The sequence below is a fragment of the Panthera leo genome, chromosome F2, assembly GCF_018350215.1.
Source record: "Panthera leo isolate Ple1 chromosome F2, P.leo_Ple1_pat1.1, whole genome shotgun sequence".
Lineage (NCBI taxonomy): Eukaryota > Metazoa > Chordata > Mammalia > Carnivora > Felidae > Panthera > Panthera leo.
In genome coordinates this window covers 8,884,967-8,890,138 of record NC_056695.1, presented here as the reverse complement: position 1 = coordinate 8,890,138, position 5,172 = coordinate 8,884,967, and the positions used below count along the sequence as shown (strand labels likewise).

General features: G+C 40.5%; 1 pseudogene; it reads left to right on the top strand.

The window, feature by feature from the left end:
• Positions 1-2,099: 2,099 nt before the first annotated feature.
• On the top strand, positions 2,100-2,741 carry LOC122210847 (annotated as a pseudogene).
• The last annotated feature ends 2,431 nt before the right edge of the window (positions 2,742-5,172 follow it).

The following is a 5,172-nucleotide window of genomic DNA, read 5'->3' as shown; positions in this document are numbered from 1 at the left end:
AGGAATATACATCCACTCAATCGAATGTTTACCTGTGCAGCCGTTTGCCAGAGACATCTGGGGGGGCAGAAGACAAACGCTTTTGCTCCGCCATGCGCCCTCTCTCTCCTCAAACTCAAGTGGCCTGCTGCTCCCACTTGGAGAAGTGAAGAACAAGGCTGCCTCCGAGGCAAAAACGATCTGCGGGTGTTTTGCAGGTCAAAAGCTGAGCACCCACTTTTCTCCCTCCACCAAACCCCCGTCCTCCCTTCCTGGGAGAAAACGTTCAATTCCTCCTCATCTCTCCTTCCTTTCATCTTCTTCCCCTTCTGACGTGGAAGAGGCAGCTCTTAAGAGAGTTGATAAGATTTTTGAATCCAGCTACCTTAGCATTCATATCAGCACAGCTCTAAAGAGTCGATTACTCTGTGGGTGTGGTTTACGTTTTGTTGATACGGTTTCCTTTCTGTTAGTCCTGTTCACATTGCTTCAACAAGTTGGCCTCAGGGTTTTTCAGTGCTGAATGAGAAGCTGAACCAGAAAATAGCTAGGATCCCTGCCCTCTACTTCCCTGGGCTTCCTCAAAGAGTGCCTTTCAAAAAATACTTGGACTTCAGTTCAATCCAACAAATATTTGAGTGTCTGTTGTGGTGCAATGTAGTGTTAAGCACCCCAAAGGGGAGAGGCGTGAGTAGAGTTCCCAAGGACTCTCAGAAAGTTCCAGGTCTCCACTATGCTGAGTGCCAGATGTGATTGAGAACGAGCTATGCAACCATCAGAGGCCAAGATTCTCATGTATAAAAAGAGAGAGATACAAATACAAATTCATAAAAGCTAAGTAAAAACCATGTAATCTATCATAAAAATTAGTAATATCATTGTGATTCATGCTTATTGAAAAGTCTAGAGGTAATAATGACCTTAGCAACCGAACAATGCTTTCTGAATAATATTTATCACTAAAATGAATTAGGACTCCTTGGAGGAATGCTCAATTTCAGGTTTAAGGCAGGTTATGGACAACAAGAGGCTGACACATCTTATTACGTCAGAAGGCAAGGAAGCTATAGGTGATTGTGTCAAACACAAGACTAACTTCAAAAAGCTGCTGCTGTCTATTGGCAATTTTAACACCAAAAACATTAATGCACAATTTAAAACACACCAAATATGTGAAAATCCCTGAGTTCTTAAAATTCCAAAATGATAATGCCTCATTGGACACTATTGCTAAGGTGCTGATTTATTATTATGAACATTTTAAATAAATGCATTTAACTTACCTTTCTTGTATGCATTGTATTTTGGAGTCAACAAATAGTTGATAAGGAAAAGTTCTTTACATAAGAGTTCCAACCAATAAGTGCAGAAAAAAGTGGCAGAAGCAAAAATCAAAACTTTATAGTCCTTAGTGACAGCATTGATTTGGGCAATGGTAGTTAAAATCCTTAGGTGAGAAGCTGATGAGGAATTTTACAACGGTTGAATCGGACTCACAATACCTAAACTTGTCAGTCAATTTTAACATCACTAGAGGTGGAAAAACCAGGTGTTACTGTCACTTGATGTGATGCAATTTGGAAGTGCCTAACACTATCCATGACATGTTCTTGTCCCCAAAATAAACTTGCATCAAATTGAGCCTCTAGATACATCTGCCAGTTTAGAGAACATATATGGAATATACATTAAACAATACCTCAAGGCTGTAATTAGCTGGATCCACAGTATAAGAAATTCCACAGAAAAATTACTTGATTTCTTTAACCCATAAATAGCAGGAAAAAATAAGGCTGGGGAATTATCAAATGCTAAAAAAAAAAATCTTTACAAGACATAGACCAGCAAATAAAATATAGGCTCCTTACTTTGATTCCAATTTGAAAAAGAAAAACAACTCTTACAAGTAACTTCTTAGAGAAAAATTGAGAAAAATGGAATGTAGAATGTGTATTGGGTAATATTGAGAAAATATCGTGAATTTTATTAAGTATGATGATGGTATTTCATAACTGTTAGAAATATATGCAGAAGTACTTGTAGGAGAAATGATACGGCCTGGGATTCACTTTAAAATACTTAACAATTAGCTCTTTCCACCATCTTTCCGTGCAACCATATTGGTGCACATGAATGTCCTGACAGATGATCTCAAGAGCATTAATAATACTGAAAAGAGAGGTAAACACCAGGTTCTTATTAGGCCATGCTCCAAAGTCATCATCCAGTTCCTTTTTTTTTTTTTATTAATTTTTTTTTAACGTTTATTCATTATTGAGAGATGGAGAGACACAGAGCGTGAGCAGGGGAGGGGCAGAGAGAGAGGGAGACACAGAATCAGAAGCAGGCTCCAGGCTCCGAGCTGTCAGCACAGAGCCCGCGCTGGGCTCGAACTCACGAACCATGAGATCGTGACCTGAGCCAAAGTTGGTCACCCAACCAACTGAGCCACCCAGGTGTCCCGTCATCATCCAGTTATTAACCGTGATGATGAAGAAGTGTGTTTACATTGGCAAATTTGAAATCATTGATGATCACAGAGCTGGGAAAATTGTTTGGACCTCACAGGCAGGTTAAACAAGTGTGGAGTGATCAGCCCCAGATTTGATGTGCAACTCAAAGATCTAGGCAAATAGCAGGATCCTTGGCTCCTGTCCCTCCAGTTTGGTGTCATTGTACTGGCAGCCTCAGCTGGCATCATGGACCATGAAGAAGCAGGACAAAAACACACAGGAGGGAAAATCCTGGGATTCTTTTTCTAGGGATGTCATATATACGTGCAATTAAAATGCCTCAGTGGGGAAAAAAAAATACTTAACAATTAAAAAAGGGAAACAGATGAAACCAAAAAGAGGCAAAACGTTGGTAATGAATCAAGCTGGCATTCTTCATACAAAGGTTTATTTTTCTGTTCTCTACTTTTGCGTATGATTGAACACATGTACATTAAAACATTTTAAAGCAAGCATAGATTATGTGGCACCTGAGTAAAGGGATGTATTACATAATACATCCATTGATAGGGCTGTACTACTCCAAGATGATTCAGAACCACAGGAAAAAATACTGAGCTGGAAGCTGGAATACAGAGTTCCCATCCCTAATCTCCCACTAAACATCCATATAACCTTGAGCAAGTCGTCTTACTTTTCTGCATCTCAATATCATCATCTATATAATAAAGATTTAACTAAAAATTAACTTCTAGCCATGCTGGCCTCAGAGTGTCCTAAAGTTATAATAGACCATGTACGGCATGGTTCTCAGGGTTCAGCCTGCCCTGAACTCGGGTTCTCATCGTGCTGCAGATGTTCCAGATGTTTAGGATAGGAGACCCTTCATGAAAATGCCTCATACTGTATCCAGCATGTTGTACATGCTCATTAACCATTTAACACCAGCCAAGTCATTTTTTAAATATGAATTCCAGGACTAGAAAAAGTCCACGGTAACATGATTTTCCTAATGGTACCCATATAATACAAGAACCAAGAGTGTAAGTTAGATGTCTTAGCTTTTTTCTTCCAAATGGGCCAGGCTGCATTTAAAAACAATAATAATAAGGTAACAAGATGTTTAACTTTTAGAATCAGGCAGCGACTAGAAAAGGCTAATAAGGAAGCTTCAGGGCCTGAATCACAGAGTCAAGAGGAGGCTGAAAGACACCTGAGACAGGAACCAAGGAGCCTTGTGCAAGAAAGCCAGTTAGGAAAAAGAAGAGCAGGCAGAGGGCAGGGCTCAGAGTTGACAAGAACACCCCATGCCCGGCAAGGATCTGAGTTTGCTGCAGTAATCACTCACTCCTCTGAGCTTTCATTGCTGATGCTCTGACCACCGCTTGCTGCCTGCTCTCCTGGGTCAAAGCCACACAGAGAGACATGGCAGCCCCAACCCAACAGGCTGCTTATAGTCCAACCTGCAGGTCTGAGCCTTGGACTTGGCAGATGTGGCAGCAGAGGTGTGGTAAGCAACAAGCGGGCTTTAGTAACAAGCATGCCAGGAACCTCAGTGGCCTCAATGACACAAAATATTTAATGAGCATCAGTTATTTACGAGTCTATTCGAAGCGCGTGGAACACACCAAAGCATCCTTCCAGTGAACTTGCCATCCAGACCTCCTGATGACTGAACACTTGAGTCCGAACTGGGTTGAACAGAGGAAACACAAGACTCTGCAAACAATAATCAGTCGACATACAATAAATGAATAAATGAATGAATGGGAAAAATTGGAAATCAACATGTGGTTTCTATCCTCTCCTAGCTCAACCTGTGGACCGGAGGGGAGGGATAGAGATAGTGAGCGGCTGGGACCTTACTTTTTTTCTCTTGCCTTGGAGTTGAGATTGGATTGTCAGGTTGGAAAAAGAGAAACTGTGGCCCCTTTTTGATAATGGCTCAGTGTTCTTCCATACCGCTTCCCAACTGAGCATTTAGAGAATGACTCACCATGTGGGTCATCTTTCTAATACTGTGCTATGAATCCAAGAACAGACTAATAAGAAATAAATTTATTTTACTATAAATCTTAGTAAAGATATTGAAGTAGATGTATTTAGTTCCTAATACAGATTATAGAAAAATATAGCTACAAAACAGTTCGGGCAAAATACAATTAAGGAAAAGATTTAAGGAAGGTTCTCAGTTTTATGGCAAAGAACAGTCCATCTGTCTACTTACTAATGATGAGAGCCAAAAAGGCTTTCTATTCCTTATTTATGACAATGGTATCAATTTCCATGTCCTAGTTATTTTTGACCTCATTAAAACCCAAATGACTCCAGAGAAACCATTCTGGAGACTTGCTATCCCAATCAGGGATCAAGATCAATGATTCTATGTGAGGCCTTAATTCTCTCAGTCTCTACAACTCCCAGGAATTAGCATGGCCATTTTTCTTTTTCTTCTTTCCCTTCTGTTTTTGGATGGCAGGAAGGCCTAAATGCTGGAAAGACTAAGATGTTTCCCGGCTGAAGAAGTCCCTGAAGAAAGGGACGAGGAAAAATGCCAGTAAACGAATGCCTGTGTTAATCTCTCCACTCTTTACAGGAGGCAGTAAGGAATGAGCCACCAGAGAAACTTAAAGAGTGGAATTCAAAGGATAATGATGAGGGGAAATGGAAGAGCCGAAACTAGGAAGCCAAGTTCAGAATATCCTGATGTCTCTGCTAGGATAAGGAAGGCATTAGTAAG